This window comes from Dipodomys spectabilis, unplaced genomic scaffold, assembly GCF_019054845.1.
Source record: "Dipodomys spectabilis isolate Male_0828 unplaced genomic scaffold, ASM1905484v1 ptg000054l, whole genome shotgun sequence".
Taxonomy (NCBI): Eukaryota; Metazoa; Chordata; class Mammalia; order Rodentia; family Heteromyidae; genus Dipodomys; species Dipodomys spectabilis.
This window is the reverse complement of record NW_024870731.1, coordinates 10121609-10139079: the sequence shown is the minus strand read 5'-3', so window position 1 is coordinate 10139079 and position 17471 is coordinate 10121609. Positions and strand designations below refer to the sequence as shown.

General features: G+C 38.8%; 1 protein-coding gene across 4 annotated transcripts in view; it reads left to right on the top strand.

The window, feature by feature from the left end:
* Ankrd28 (ankyrin repeat domain 28) overlaps nucleotides 1-17471 on the top strand; it is a 166041-nt gene that overhangs the window by 25282 nt on the left and 123288 nt on the right. The gene's annotated exons all lie outside the window — the stretch shown is intronic.

Sequence of the window (17471 nt, the reverse complement as noted above, 5' to 3'; positions counted from 1 at the left end):
CCATCCATTTCCCTGCAAATGCCATTATTTTGTCATTTCTAATGGCTGCATAATATTCTATTGTGTATAGATACCACAATTTTTGGATCCATTCATCTGTGGTGGGGCATCTGGGTTGTTTCCATATCCTAGCTATTGTGAACAGTGCTGCAATAAAACAGTGCATGTGTCCTTGTATATTGGTTCCTGTTGTTCAGGGTAGATGCCTAGAAGTGGTATGACTGGGTCGTAAGGGAGGTCAATCTTTAGCTTTCTGAGGACCCTCCAGACTGCTTTCCAAAGTGGTTGTTTAAGTGTACATTCCCACCAGCAGTGCAATAGGATTCCTCTTTCTCCACATCCCCTCCAGCATTTGTCGTTGGCTGATTTGTCGATGTGGGACTTTCTGACTGGGGTAAGGTGGTATCTCAGGGTTGTCTTTATTTGCATTTCCTTCACCACCAGGGATGATGAACATTTCCTCATGTGTTTCTTTGCCATTTTTATTTCTTCATCTGAGAAGTCCCTCTTTAGTTCCCTTGCCCGTTTAGTAATTGTTTTTTTAGGTTTGGGAGGGATTAGTTTCTTGAGTTCTCTGTATATACTGGATGTTAACCACTTGTCTGATATATTGCAGGTAAATATTTTTTCCCAATTAGTTGGTTGTCTTTCTAGCTTGGTTGCGATAGATTTAGCTGTGCAGAAGCTTTTTATTTTAAGGTAGTCCCATTTGTCTAGTCTCTCTCCAATTTGTTGTGACCTTGGGACTCTGTTCAGGAAGTTCCTTCCTGTGCCTATCAGTTCAAGTGTCTCTCCTACTCTGTCCTGCAGTAGTTTCAGAGATTAAGGTCTTTAATCCATTTTGAGTTGATGTTGGTCATGGTGATATAGGCTGGGGTCCACTTTTAGTTTTCTGCATGTTAGCCCTTGAGTTTTTGAGACAGGGGGTCTTGTTATTTTGAGACAGGGGGTCTTGTTATATAGCTCAAACTAGTCTTCAGCTCTCTAAGTAGCTGGATGGCTTCAAGCTTGTGATTCTGCTGTCTCAGTCTCCTGTGTACTAGGATTACAGCTATGTACCAATTGTCTTTTTATTATAAAGATATAAGAAAGCACACCTATTTTGTCCCGCGTCCATTACCACTTGTGTCATATTTCAGGCCATTTCTTTCCCCCTCCAAACCAAACAATTCTTCAGTGGGTTCTTCAGTGGACACCAGTAAGATGGCTTCTTGTTCAATTCCCTTTTGTTATTTCTATCTGGAAATAATGTCAGATCCCATAGGTCAATGGCTAACTCCCACAGGACTCCCCAATTTCATATGCAAGTCACAAGTTCATGTTGTGCTCCTGGCTAGAGCAGCAGGATTTAATAGAGGATACAGATGGAAAGCCAGATAGAATGAATGTATAACACGAGAGGGCCACAGTATGAAGTACCCTAATTGATTCTGCCATTCCTTTAGGAACCTCTAAGAATCTAGCTCTGGAAGCCTCATTCTGTAGGCATTATTGATGATGATTGATGCTTTGATTTTTCTTTGGAGCAGTTAGCTGTAAAGATACTCTTATCATGCCTGATCTTTACAAAAGTTTTAGGATCTGTATGATTGGAAATGAACAGAAGAAAGTTTTTGAGTTTTAAGAGGTTGTTATAAATGACTTACAAGATTTTTTTCTTCCATTGTATGGGTTGACTTGACTTCCCTTCCCTTTTTATTTTGGTGTTGGAGCTTGAACTCCAGGCCTCATGCTCTCATTTAGCTCTTTCCATTCAAAATTGGGACTCAACCACTCCAACCACATCTCTACTCTGACCTTTTATTTTTCTTGAGGGTATTCTTTAAGCACACAAATCTTAATTTAGTATTGTCCAGTTTATTTTTGTGTGTGAGGGGGAGGTAACTTTTGCTTTTTTGTTTAAGGATTTATCTCCTAGTCCAAAGTTAGAAAGATCTATATTTTCTTCTCAGAGTGTAGTGGATTGAATTGGTAGCCCCCTAAAAGTATGCCTCGGCCCTAATTTCTGGGGAAAATGCCCTTTCTTGTGCAAGGATCTTGAAATTAGATCATCCTGGTTTAGGGTGAGCCCTAAATCCAAATGGTGAATCTCCTTTTAACAAGCTGAAAAAAAGACAAGGTAAATAGAAGGTCATGTGAAAATGGAGTCAGAGTTTAGATCTAGCAATTCTAAACCAAGGAAAGCCTAGAGGTACTGGAATCTAGAAAAGACAGGAAAGATTTTTCTTCAAAAAGGTAGATTGATTTCAGACTCCTAACCCCCACCAATGTATGAGAATAGTTTCTATTGCTTTATTTCTTTACTGTCAATTTCTGCTACAAATAGTTGGAATTGGTGTAGGTATTGGACTTAATCTGTAGTCCTTTGGGAAGTATTACCATTTTACTGTTAAGTTTATGAACCAGGAATGTTTTCTTCTATTTATTTTTTTATTTTTTATTTTTTTGTCAGTTTGGGGGTTGAACTTGGGGCCTGGATACTGTCCGTGAGCCCGACTAGTGCTCTACCACTTGAGCCACAGTGGGTGTTTTTTGTTTTTGTTTTTGAGGGTTAATTGCAGATAAGAGACTCAGGAGGACTTTTGTGCCCAGTCTGGCTTTAAACTGTAATCCTCAGATCTTAGCCTTCTGAGTAGCTAGGATTTCAGGTGTGAGCTACCAGTGCATGGCTTATTAACATTAATTCTTGATTTCTTTCAACAACAACTTGTATAGAGTGCAGGTGTTATTTTTTTTTGTTTTTTGCCAGTCCTGGGGCTTGAACTCAGGGCCTGGCATTGTCCCTGAACCTTTTGCTCAAGGCTAGTGCTCTACCACTTGAGCCACAGCGCCACTTCCAGCTTTTTCTGTTTATGTGGAACTGAAGAATTAAACCCAGGGCTTCATGTACACTAGGAGAGTACAAGTTTTGAATTTCTTGTAAATTAATTGGTAAGGTTTTTAAATGCTTATTGCAATATTTTTTCTTTATTTTCAGTGTTGCTTGCTAATGAACAGAAATGCAGTTCCCTTTATGTGTTGTGCTTTGGCCCTACAACTTTGTTGGACTCATCTGTTTGTACTAATAGATTTTTATTGGTTTTTTGAGGCTTTTTTGTACATAAGTATATTGATTGTGACTAAGATAATTTCACATTTTTCCTGAGTAGAACCTCCAGTATAATGTGAATCGAAGTGGTGAGAGTGGAAATAGTTACCTTGTTCATAATTTGTTTTTCTTTTGGCAGTGCTGGGGCTTGAACTCAGGGGCTCCTACTTGCTAGGCAAATAGGCACAAATGACTGTCAGTCTTTCATTAAGTATGATGTTAACTGATAGCTTTTATTAGGTTTAGGAAGCTTTTCATGGGTTTCCTTTTAGTCCGTAGTTTCAGTTAAGTTTTGTTTTGTTAATACTGGGGTTTGGACTCAGGGCCACTCTCTACCTTTTTTTCCTCTTAGGGTTAAAGCTGTAACATTTAAGCCAGCTTAGATACTTTGCTATTTTTTTTGGGGGGGGGTGTTACTTAGGTAGGCTTGCCTTTTTTTCCCCCCCATCTTTGGTACTGGGGCTCGAACTCAGGACCTGAATGCGCTGTGTCTAAGCTTTTTGGCTTGAGGTTATTGCTCTGCCAATTGAGCCATATGGCTCTACTTGCAGCTCTTTTGATGGTTAATTGAAGATGAAAGCTTCACAGACTTTCATGCCTGGGCTAACCTTGAACTGTCCTCAGGTCTCAGCCTCCTGAGTAGCTAGGATTACAGACATGAAGCACTAATAGCCAGTATAAAAACACTCCTTACTTCACTGTAAAACAGTAAATCAAAGCATTTGCATTGAATTTCTTTGATTAATGAAACCATTTCTTTTCCATTATTGTATGTCAAGGTTGAATATAAGCAATCATTTTTAAGGTGTTTTTTTTTTTTTTTTTTAAACTAATCGTTTCTTATAGTTCTTTTGTTATTATTCCTGGAGTCAGAAATCTGACCTGGTCTTCAGGTCACCTGTGTCACCCATATGGATTTTGAGATTGCAGAGTTTATGTAGTTTACACATTCTGTGTACCTAACCTATATTTCAGAAAATCTTCTTGTGTCTTACTTAGTGTTCTTCAACTACAGTTCAGTCTTTTTCTGTAGTTGTCTAACTAAACCATATAGCCAGTCAGTTTTTCAGATTGGGTTGAGAGACCTGGTGATTGATTAGACCAGTAGGCTTTTTTTCCCCAACAGTTGGTTCAAGTATGATCTATATAAAATTAACCTATTACAAGACTATAATTTGGTTGAGTGTGCGTGTGTGAGACTCAAAGAGTAGCAGAGGCTAGATGTTGTACTTGGGAAGTAGAGTAAGGAGATTCACAATTTCAGATCCAGCCCAGTGCATCATGTATTTTGGTTTGTTATATGCTCCATTGGATTGATATAAAATGCCCTTTCTTAATATTAATTTATTATTCTAGATGTGTGATGTACCTAGGGATTACAATTACATGAGTCAGGTAATGAGTATACTTCCTTTTGTACAATGTCTTCTGTTCCCTCATTCTCTCCCAGTCCCTCCCTGCCATCTCTACCCATTCACTTTCATCAGTGACTGGTGAGATCCACTGCTGTACTTTTACATCTTTGCTCTCAGGTTCTGTACCCTGCCCCCAACCCTTCTGAAGGTGTGCACTTGAATACACCATACAGAATCATCAAAAACTAAAAGAAAGAAGAAAGAAAAAAGAAACCTGTTTCTATACCTTGGAGTTCATTTCAGTATTTATATTGTTTTAGATAAATAGGAAAAGGCAGTTAGGCATTGTGACTTTGTGTTTCTCTCCTAAGAGTATCCTCTTTTGGTGTCAGTGTGTGAATTATCTAGAATCCTGTGTAATTTGTCATATCGTAGTGTATTTTAAATCTGATTTCTGCATATCAGAACATGTGTCATTTGGCTCTCTGAGCTTGGCTTACCTCACTTAACATGATTTGTTCTAGTTCTATCCATTTCCCTGCAAATGTAAAATGTCTTTTTTTTGTCTAAAATTAGAATTTTTTATTTAAAGTCTGCTTTGTGAGGTATTAGTGTATCTACTAAATCTCTTTATATTGGTGTATCCTCTTGTATCCCTTTTTTCTGTTTATGTCTTTGAATATGCAGTCTGGAGCTGAGGACCAAATTCAAATTGTAGTTGCCAAGAAAAGCTCTCTTCTACTGAGTTAAATCCCCAACCTCTGAATCTTCAGTCTTTCTACACATCATATATTTGGGTACTGCCTTTTAAAATCCAGTCTAACAATAAATTTTTTTCTTTTCTTTTTTTAAAAATTTCTTTGAGACGAGTTGTTACTATGTATCCTAGACTAATGTTAAACTTTGAATCTTCCTGACTTATCCCAACTGATGGGATAAGCAGGTCTTTTTAATGGGGTGTTCATTTATTTCTTTTATATTTTAATACTACTGTGCTTTTCATTTGCTATTTGTATTCTGCGTATCTCTTGCCGCTCTTGTTTCTCTGTTCCTCTCTTAGCATCTTTAAAATTTTTTTTCATGTAATTCCCTTGTTTTTAAAAAATGTTTTTCTTAGCCTTTGTTATGAGTTATAGTTTGCATCTGATATATTTTAGTATAGACTAATATTAATAATGTTTCAGTGTAGTTACATTTTCTTTTTTAATATTTTCTTTCCTCACTTTTGTGTTATTAGTTACATTTACATATGTTGATAGGTATCAATCTCAATAATAGTGTTTTAGTTAATTGCTTTGTATAATATATGTCATTTTTTAAGTAGAAGACAAAAATTTATATTCACCTATATAGTCAACATTTTCAATACTCGATTTCATCTGTTACTGCCTGGTTTCAATTCTTCCCCTTAATGTGGCTGTATTTCCTCCTTCATTTTTTGTGTTATTTTTGTGAGAGTTTGCCAAAAGCAGTTACATTTATGATGTGGTTTATCACTGTCCAACAATACAATTTGTGATTATTTTATACAATTAGCTTATAAGTTGGGAGGAGAAAAGTAAACACTTATTTTTATTTTACTTTTTTGGAGGGGGGAGGGGGTCAGGCATGGGGCTTGAACTCTAGGCCTGTGCGCTGTCCCTCAGCTCTTCAGTTCAAGGCAAGCCCTCTACCACTTGAGCCACAGTGCATTTCCAGTTTTCCTGTGGTTTATTGGAGATAAGAGTCTCATGGACTTCGCTGCGTGGGCTGGCTTTGAACCACGATCCTCAGATCTCAGCCTCCTGCGTCGCTAGGATCACAGGCGTGAGCCACCAGCACCTGGCTTTTATTTTACTTTCATGCGGGTCCTGGGGCTTGAATTTGGGACCTGGGCACTGTTCTTGAGCTTTTGTGCTCAACGCTAGCATTACTCTACCACTTGAGTCACAGCTTCACTTCAAGTTTTTTGATAGTTAATTGGACATAAGAACCTCACAGTCTTTCCTGCCTGGGCTGGCTTTGAACTTTGATACTTAGATCTCAGACTCCTGAATAGCTAGGATTATAGGCATGAGGGCCCAGAATTAGACATCTTTATGTAGTCACTTTTTCTTTACTTGTAATTACCAGTGAGTTTCTTCCCCCCCCCCTCCACCCCCCCCCCCCTTCATGTGGATTCTAGTTACTATTTGATGTTTTTCTTTCATCCTGAAGAATTTCCATTAGCATTTGACTTAGGTCATATCCTCTGAGGAAAACATGTTAGAATTATCTTCCCATCTTCCCAATTGTGGGTGATATGGCTTATGATCTTATGCATATTGTTGGCTGAATAGGATCAAGAAGTATGGCAACAAAGGAATCAGGGAGAATGAATGAAAGGTTCAGTTCTACCCTATGGGACTCAAGCTTTGCTCTTGTACCTATCACTGTGTTCTGTCAGTAGATTTGAGCCTGGAAGAAAGGACTTTGTCTGAGTTGGTTTCTGAATGCTTATTTGGAGATAGCAGAGATAAACCATGGAAGATTTTTTTCTTTCTCTGTAATTTCTTCCCTATTCTTTTGGGGAATTAAAAGCTACTCCTATCCAAGTATCCAAGTAGCTACCTTTTTGCAGGCATAAAATATTTACAGATTTGAAGCAGAGTGCTATATAATTTGTAGAGGGAATTAAATGTGGGGAATAGTTACTATAGGATGGACAGATTGCATATTTTTGTATAAAATGGAATGGGTAGCTTGCATTGAAAGACTAGATAAACATCTTTTGGCTTTTGATTATCTTTTGGCTTTTGATCCTTTCTTCCTTCCTCACTCCTCCCTCCCCTCAGCCCCTTTTTTTGTAATCTTGACATTAACAAAAAAGTGTTTGGTCTTATTTTATTTTATTTATTTGGGATGCATATTATTGTTATTTTCTTTTGTGTCAGTCCTGGGACTTGAACTTGGGGGCTGGACACTGTCCCTGTTCATTTGTGTTCAAGGCAAGTAGCTCTCTACCACTTACGCTACAGCTCCACTTCCAGCTTTTTTGGTGCTTAATTAGAGATAAAAGTCTCTTGACTTTTCTGTCTTACTAGCTTAGAACCATGATCCTCAAACCTCAGCAGCTAGGACTACAAGCATGAACCACTGGCACCTGGCTTATAATTAATTTTAATAATAGAAATGATATATAAGATGCTTTGATTTTGCTTATAAAGTCCCAAGAGCATAACATTTATTCTTATTTTTTGCTGCTTCTTCTACAGAGTGTAAAATGAAATGCAAAAAGTGTTACTTCTTCCAGACTTGACAGATTCTGTTGTAAACAGTTCTTATCAGTGGTACTTTTTCCCCCTTTGATTGGCTTCTGTAGAAGTGCTTGTTCTTGTATTACTCTTATTGCCTACTGCCTTTAGAATTGCAGGAGCTCTTTTCATTCTTAGTCATAAAAATCAGTAAGTTTCTCTTTTGAAGAGTTCGGCATAGGATCTTGAACCTAATACAAGTTAGATTTGAACAGTAGGGGAATTTACTTATTTAGTCCTGAGCTTAAAATTTACCAGAGTTGGAGGTCCCAGTTTTTGCCAAACATATAAAAAGAATGTTTGGATGTATGCACATAATTATGTCATGATCTTTCTTTGTAGTAAACTGTATAAATGCACATTGTCACTTAACCACATTTAGTACTTTGAAAATATATAACTGACAGTATTGAGAAAGTAGGGAAATTGGTTTGATTTTTCTGTTTTATTTCTGGATAACTACCTGAAGTGACTGTTGGTCACATGTGTATGGTCTGTCTCCCTCTACTGGTATGTGTGAGCTTTTAGATAGTGCTTTACATATAAGGGCATTAAAACAATTTTGGAGCCGGGTCCTGGTGCCTCACTCCTGTAATCCTAGCTACTCAGAGGCTGAGATATGAGGATCTCGGTTTGAAGCCAGCTCTGGCAGGAAAGTCTGTGAGACATCTATCTCCAGTAAGCTCAGAAACAGCCAGAAATGGTGCTATGGCTCTAGTGGTAGGGAACTAGCTTTGTTCAAAGAAGTTCAGGGACAGTGCCCAGGTCCCGAGTTGAAGCCTCAGGACCAGCATCAAAACCAACAACAACAAAAAACTAAAACAATTTTGGTATGAATAATGAATCCTGATAAGGTGTATCTGAGATGGAACCTAATTACCTATATGTAAACAGTTAAAGTACTTTGATTTATTTGCTTGTCTCTGTTCCCTTCGTGGCATACTGTGGTGTGCAAATGATACATATTGCATCCTTTCGAAAGATGATTGTTAGAAGCTTTTCCTACTTTTGAACTTGACTGAGTTCTCTAGAAGGAAGAGTTCATTTTACTACCAAACTATAAACTATTGTTTGTCAGTTGGATTCCAAATGTAAATTTTTTTTCTATAACCAGATAATTAAATCTGGAAAGGGCTAAATTTAAGATAGGGTTAAAATTGGGGCTGGGAAGGTGGCTCAGTGGTAGAGCACTTGCCTTGCATGCCTGCGGCCCTGGGTTCGATTCCTCAGCACCACATAAGCAAAGAGAAAAAAAAAGCCAGAAGTGGCGCTGTGGCTCAAGTGGTAGAGCGCTAGCCTTGAGCTGAAGAGCTGAGGGACAGCGCCCAGGCCCAGAGTTCAGGCCCCAGGACCGGACCCCCCCCCCCCCCAAAAAAAAAAGATAGGGCTAAAATTGAGTATTTACTATTTATTCATGCCAGTACCGGGGCTTGAACTTGGAGCCTCATTCCCTTTACTTTTTCACTTAAGGCTGGCACTCTTATTGAGTCACACCTCTACTTTTGGCTTTTTGCTGGTTAATTGGAAATAAGAGTCTGATGGACTTTTCTGCCCAGACTCTTTGAACCACACAATTCTCAGATCTCAGCCAACTGAGTAGCTAGGAATTTCAAGTGTGAGTCACTGGCGCCCATCAAGTGTTTATTTTTTGTTAACCCAAAATCAGACTTCTTAAATAGTTTTCTTCAAAAATAGTAATTCTTAATCTTGGAGTTCTCCCCAGGATAGTTTCTGACCATGCTTAGAGACTTTGTTGATACAGGATCTCACTGTGTTGCCCAGGCTAACTTTGAACTTGAGATCCTACTGCCTCAGTGTCCTAGTTCTAGGATTACAGGTGTTTGCTGCTATGGATCTGGCTTGGAGACCTTTTTGATTGTTACAGTTGGGGAAAGGGAAAAGATGCTATTGGTTATCTGTTGGGTAGAACCCAAGATGCTTCTAAGTCCTGCAGTGAACAAGACAAATATATTAGTATTACAGAGATTGAGAAAACCTGCTCTAAAACAAGCTTTGTGGAGAATGGGCTGATTGTGTTGTGTGACTTGGGTGGTTCAAATCTATGTATACCATGGGCTTGGCATACATACAAATACAAATTATTTTTTAACCCCGGGGAAACCAGTATTTTATGTAGAAGAACTTACATTTGGTGGATACTATTGGAAGGACTCACTAAAGAACTTAAATATGTGGCATGATTTATTACATTAAAAAATGATCATTAAGGAAGTGGCGCTGTGGCTCAAGTGGTAGAGTGCTTATCTTGAGCTGAAGAGCTCAGACAGTACCCAAGCCAAGTTCAAGCCTCACGACCAACAGAAGAAGAAAGACCATTAATACTAGCAATGGATGAAATTTCAGTTGTCATTTTTTTCAGTGAGGTTGTATAAACAGTGCTTAGTTCTCTCAGCAGTGATGTAGGGAAAAACTTATAATATTGCCAGTCATTGGTGTCCACCTGAGTTTTTGTTACTGAGTTTTTTTTGAGGGTTCAAATACATAGGGGTAACCAACCACACTTGTGGCTAATAATCTTAATGAGGTAAAGCTGACTGCTACATGGCCCAGCAAAAGTTACATTGTTAAGGCTGGTGTATAACTCAACATTTCCCCCTACACCCCTCAACAAAATACATATATCAAGAAACACATTTCAAGGGTTTAGAATTTAGCTTTGAGATTAGGGAGGGCACGTTTTCTTTGGCTAAAGCTAATTCTTTTTTTTTTTTTGGATCGTGGGGCTTGAACTCAGGGCCTGAGCACTGTCCCTCAGCTCTTCAGCTCAAGGCGAGCGCTCTACCACTTGAGCTACAGTGCCACTTCCGGTTTCCTGGTGGTTTATTGGAGATAAGAGTTTCACGGACTTTCCTGGACTTTCCTGCTGGGGCTGGGTTTGAACCGAGATCCTCAGATCTCAGCCTCCTGAGTAGCTAGGATTATAGGTGTGAGCCACCGGCACCGCCTTAAAGCTAATTCTTTCCCGCAGCTTTCATTGTTTCTTTTTTTTTTTTTCCTGCCCCTTTTGGAAACATAATTACCTAAGTATTTCTTAGTAGTTTAAGATGTTCTGTTACTGAATATGGAAAACCAGTAGTTTATATTAAATAGAGACTTAAAAAAATGTGTAAACCAGTGGTTTCCAAAGCATAATGAGCCCCCTATGTAACCTCTTCCCCCACACCATGACTTTGTCCTGAGGTAAAAGCGTATAGTCATTGTAATTAAGTACTACGGTGATATAAACTGGTGGGGGAGGAGGTGTGTGTGTGTGTCTGTGTGTGTGTGTATGTGTGTGTGTGTGTGTGTGTGTTGCTAGTGATTGAACTTGGCAAGGCAAGTGTGTGTGTGTGTGTGTGTGTGTGTGTGTGTGTGTGTTGCTAGTGATTGAACTTGGCAAGGCAAGTGCTTTACCACCTGAGCCATGCTACCAGTTTTTTTGCTTAGTTAGTTTTCAGATATGGTCTTCAGTTTTTACCTAGGCTGGTCTGGCAATCTTCCTTCTACACCTGCTGGGATTTGAGGCATGTACCACCATGTGCAGCTTATTGATTGAGATAGGTTCTCATTGACTATCTCTGGGCTGGCCTTTAACAGATCCTTTCCATCTCCGCTTCTTGAGTAGCTTATGACTACAGGCATGAGCCACAGCACTCGGCCTTAAGTATAAATCGCTTTATTTTATTTAATCTTAAGTTATATGTGTGATAAAATGAAATGCTGCACAGGAAAAATGCTTGTATGATTGAGTTACTGTTTGGATTAAACTTTATAGTTGCTTAAGGAAAGCAACTGTGAATATTTGTCACTGTAAAATTTGAGACTTTAAACAATTATAATTTGAAAAAAATCTATATCTTGAGCATAGTTTTACAGTATTTAAATACTTTTCTGATGAATGGTATGAATGTCATTTTTGATACTATATGTAATGAAATGTGTCAGTAATTACAAGACCATAATTCAGTGAACCAGTATTTTTTAATGACCGATACATGATGTATGATGTTATAAAAACCATCACATGGGTAAAAGTTCCATGCAAAGTGAATGTGATTTCCTCGACTTCCCTCCCTTTCTGTCCCATCCCCCTTACTCTCCTGTGCTTTCCCTTTTTTTTTTTTTTTTTTGTTGGTCGTGGGTTCTGAACTCTGGGCGTGGGCGCTGTCCCTCAACTCTTCAACTCAAGGCTAGCACTCTACCACATGAGCCACTGCGCCACTTCCGGTTTTATGAGTGGTTTATTGGAGATAAGAGTTTCCTGGACTTTCCTGCCGGCTGGCTTTGAATCGAGATCCTTAGATCTCAGCCTCCTGAGTAGCTAGGATTACAGGCTTAAGCCACTGGTTCCCAGCTTTCCTTTCTTTTTCTTACACACTATATTACACAGTGTTGGGGCAAATCAGGACCTTGAGCGTGTCCTAGGCATGCAATCTACCATGCCACTCCCCACTTTGTGGATTTTAAATGAAGTATGAAAAAATTAACTGATAATGTTCTCATTGTAACTAGCCTTTAAAAAAATTATTTAAGTTTTGATCTAGTACCAGAGAAAAATGCCCACAACTACCTGAAAAAGTGTTTAAAATTTGCTCCCATTTTGTGTGTGTGTGTGTGTGTGTGTGGTTATGGGTACAGATTTTCTTTACACACACACATATTTTTTGGGGGGATGGGTTGGTCATGGGGCCTGAACTCTGGGCCTGGGCACTGTCCCTCAGCTCTTCAGCTCAAGGCTAATGCTCTACCACTTGAGCCTCAGCTCCACTTCCAGCTTTTTCTGCTTATGTGGTGCTGAGGAATCAAACCCAGGGCCTCATGCATGCAAGGCAAGCACTCTACCACTGAGCCACCTTCCCAGCCCTTTCTTTATATATTATTATATATATTATATATGTTATATATTATGTTATTATATGTTTATTGCAGTTGATTGAATACAGAAGCAGCTATGAGACTAGCTGTTCTTTTTTTTTTGGGGGGGGTCCGGTTGTGGGGCCTGAACTCTGGGCCTGGGCACTGTCCCTCAGCTCTTCAGCTCAAGGCTAGTGCTCTACCACTTGAGCCACAGTGCCACTTCCGGTTGTTTTCTTTTTGCTTATGTGGTGCTGAGGAATGGAACCCAGGGCCTCATGCATGCAAGGCAAGTGCTTTACCACTGAGCCACCTTCCCAGCCTAGCTGTTCTTTTTCTTGTTAGTTGTGGGGCTTGAACTCTGGGCCTGGGCACTGTCCCTCAGCTCTTCAGCTCAAGGCAAGCGCCATACCAATTGAGCCACAGTGTCACTTCCAGTTTTCTGAGTGGTTTATTGGAGATGAGTCTCACTGAGTTTCCTGCCCTGGATGTCTTTGAACTGTGATCCTCAGATCTCAGCCTCCTGAGTAGCTAGGATTATAGGCATGAGCCACCGATGCCAAGCTGACTAGCTGTTCTTGTTAATCCAGACATTAGTTTTATAAAAATGTAATGCTGAGTGCTAGTGACTCTTGCCTATAATCCTACTCAGATGGCTGGGATCTGAGGATCACAGTTCAAAGCCAGCCTGGGCGGAAAAGTCCCTGTGAGATTCTCAAAATCCACTGAAAGACCGGAGGTGGAGCTGTGGCTCAAACTAGTAGACAAAAAAAGTAAAACCTTGACAATCACCTCCCAATTTTAAATAAAGCAATTGTTTTCATAGTTAGCATATTTAAGGTTTCTTATGTTGTATTTTCAATATTAGTGATTTTTTCAGACTTCCTTAAAAAAATCCTACTGGTTTCATTTGATTGAATATAGCTTTAAGGGTATACCAGTATTTTATGATACAGCATAGGTATTCTGGTTGAGTGATTTTTTTTTTTTTTTCTTTTTCGCCCTTTTTTACCCCCAGTTTCTTGACTTCTACCCAAAGGACCATCACATAATGTAGAAATGCTTTTTAACCTGTTGAGGTCAACTTTTCTGTATTGATTCTTAAAGACAAAAAACACTCTTCTCTGGGGTAGAATGGAGGAAAGGAAGGGAAAAACAAATTTTTTTTTTTTTGGGTCCAGTCGTGGGGCCTGAACTCTGGGCCTGGGCGCTGTCCCTCAGCTCTTCAGCTCAAGGCTAGTGCTCTACCATTTGAGCCACAGAGCCACTTCCGGCTTTTTTCTTTTTGCTTATGTGGTGTTGAGGAATCAAACCCAGGGCCTCATGCATGCAAGGCAAGCGCTCTACCACTGAGGCACCTTCCCAGCCCCGACAAACAAAATATTTTAAGTGTATTGAGTGCTTTGAGGTAAGTGGCATCATTCTTAATAGAATTAAGGAGATTCGGCCTTAGAGATCAAGTGACTTTATTTACCAGAGTCACAAGACTAACCCTAGATCTGCACTAACCCTAAAATACACATTTCTTATAAATACTCAAAGAGCAGTTATCTATGCAGTTTATATATGCAATATAAAAGAATAACTTATGGAGTTGCACCTCAATTTATCTAATATAAGACAAACGTTCCTAAAAACACTTTGTTGCTCAGGCTGGCCTCTAACTCATTATCCTTCTATCTCAGCCTTTCTAGTGCTAGGATAACAGGCATGGACCATCATTCCTAGCTAATACACTATTGCTTCTAACTGAAATTCTTCATATTCTTTGACCAACTTCTCCACAGTCCCTCTATTGAATCTTCAAGACTAGTGGAACTCATGCCCTGAGCCAATCCTTTAAGAACCTCGTACACTTTTTTTACTTTTAAAATTCATTCATATTTTTAGGAGCCCCTATGTATTTCAAAATGTTACCACAATTTTTTGAGAATAAGTTCCACATCGGTCTCTCTGGTGCCAAAAATGACATCAAAATGGGCTTTTGTTTCCATGACAACAAGTTGTGTGTAGTAAGTAAGTAGGTTAAAATGCCACAGCTTTCTTTTACCAAAGTTCACCAAGCTTTTTCCTTCCTCAAGTATTCTCCTGGTCATTGTAAGGTTTTGCTTTCATTCTCAGTTATGAAAGTGTTGATTCTGATAGTTTTCACCACCTCATTTATCATGTTGGAGGCATGGCATTTGAGTTCTCTGCCCTTCCATATATTTGGATGTCAGTCTCACATTTTTGAATGAGCTAAATGTAAATTGATAAATCCTTAAAGTTTACCTTGGTTAACATACTGTGTTTAAGAGTGATATACATATTATATTTTTACAAGGTCAAACTTTCAAATAATTTGAGTACAGTGTTATTAATGTTGAGATAATATCTTTTGACTATTGACAACTAGTCTAATGCTTTATAGAAGTGGTTTTTGCCAAGTTTTGAGAAATATAACTATTAAAATACATTTTCTTTTTATAATAAGCTACCTTTCTTAAGAAACCATTAATTCATTATTTCTCAACTGTGGGCACTATTGCTAGGTACCTTCTAATAATGTCTAGAGATAATTTTACTCCTCAGATTTGGGAATTGGGCTAGGTGTAATAGCACATACTTGTAATCCCAGCTACTCAGGAAGATGACTGCCCAAAGCCAGCCTGAGCAAGAAGGTTAGCAAGACTCCCATCTCAACAAACGTTGAGGTATGATGGGTCACACCTAAGATCCCAACTACATAGGAGGCCTAGGTAGAAGGATTGTAATTCAGTCAGGCCAGGCAAAAAGTACAGGATCCTATCCTAAAAATAATCAAAAAGTGCTGGTCTTTAATCAAGTTGGAGGCTTGTGTCCACACCCCAGTAATGCCAAACAAACAAACAAGCAAACAAAATCAAAATCCCATAGGAATGGGATATGCAATTGACTTTGTGTAGAATTCATGGGTTCTGCTTACCATTTTATGTAAAATGAGTAGGGTAAGATTATACAACAGAATTCAGTTGTGATGCCTAGTACTGTTGGTATTCATCTGATTGATTTGGGTAACTTGTAAAGTTTAATTTCAGTAATGTTATACTTCATATTTAAAAGGAATAAAAGAAAAAACTGTAAAAATCTTCTTAACTGATTATCCTCATCATCTGTTTCCTTTTATTATAGCCAATCAGTTTTATTTTGTTTATACCTCAAAATTTTACAACTATATAAGCCAATTTCTCTGTTACTGATAATCCATTTATTTTGCCACTATTCCTTTGAAAAAATTATTCTTTGTTGAATTATCTTTCCATTTTGGTCAAAAGACAGTCCAATCTGTATGAATGTAGTTCTGAATTTTTCCACCCATCAACTTCCTCTAGCTTTCTAGTAATGTGAGTCTTCCAACTTCATTGTTTTGGGTCTTATAGTTCTTTGAGTTTCATTTTGTTATTGTTGTTCAAAAACAAAACTTATTTGGAAATAGTATGAGTTATGGTAAGAGGGTTGGAGCGAAGGTTGGAGATTTTGTTTTTATTAGCATACATTAGTCCTACAAGTGAGTTTGATAGTTACATTTCCACACATGTGTACAATGTATCCTGATCTCCCTCACCCTCTATAATTCTCTTATCCCACATCCACTTCTTAAAACAATTTCAGTAGGTTTTATATTCATACATGCAAATAAGCTACAGTGATCCTATTCATTTATATTCACCCTCTTCATGAGCCCTTCTCCCTCCTGCTGGTACCCAGTCCCTATCCAGGTTGTATTGAGTTCTTGTCATCTTTTCCCCCGACTCTCCCCCCCCCCCCCCTTTCTTTTAACAGTATGTATTAATCGAATTAAGGGTTTTTCATTATGGTATTTCAGACATATATGCATCTTGTGTTTTCCTTAGAATAACCCTCTTTATTGGTTTCCAATGCTTCCCCAATTCACCAACAGCTTTCATTGAAGTTCCTTATGCCATTTTCTGTATTTTAAGTTATTCACTCTCCCATCTTCCTTTTTTCCTCCCTCTTCCTCTTACCTTTCTACATAATAGCAATAGTGAGAACCACATTCTGTGAGTGTGTGCATATATTTATACATATATAGGTATATATATATATATATGTATACATTTATGAATGTGTCTTTTAGGTCTAATACCCACACAAGAGTGAAAACATTTGGCTTCTAGGGCTTGGTTTATCTTACTATGATATTATCTGTAAATTACATGATTTCAGTTTTTTTTTTCTTTTTGCTTATGTGGTGCTGAGGAATCGAACCCAGGGCCTCAGGCATGCAAGGCAAGCGCTCTACCACTGAGCTACCTTCCCAGCCCTAATGAGTACATTTCTTTATTGGGGGGGGGGGGGGGTCTGGTCGTGGGGCCTGAACTCTGGGCCTGGGCACTGTCCCTCAGCTCTTCAGCTCAAGGCTAGCGCTCTACCACTTGAGCCACAGCGCCACTTGCGGCTTTTTTCTTTTTTGCTTATGTGGTGCTGAGGAATCGAACCCAGGGCCTCAGGCATGCAAGGCAAGCGCTCTACCACTGAGCCACCTTCCCAGCCCATGATTTCAGTTTTTTATGGCTGTGTAATGTTTCATATACCACACATTCTTTATTCATCGTTCACCACTTGATCATTTATTTATTAGTTGTTGGACACCTTGCCCGATTCCTCTGTTTGGCTTTTGAAACAGTATTATAGAGAAATATGTAAGGCTTATAAGTAGGAGCCAGATTGTTGTGTAGGAAGAGTTGGAGAGAGAAACAAATTAACTAAATATATAATCCTGATTTTGTGTGTGTGTGTGTGTGTGTGTGTGTGTGTGTGTGTGTGTGTGTGTGTGTTGCGTTCCAGTACTATGGCTTGAACTTAGGGCCTCTCACAAGGCTTCCTGTGGTGCTCTACCACTTGATCCACACCTCCAGTCTG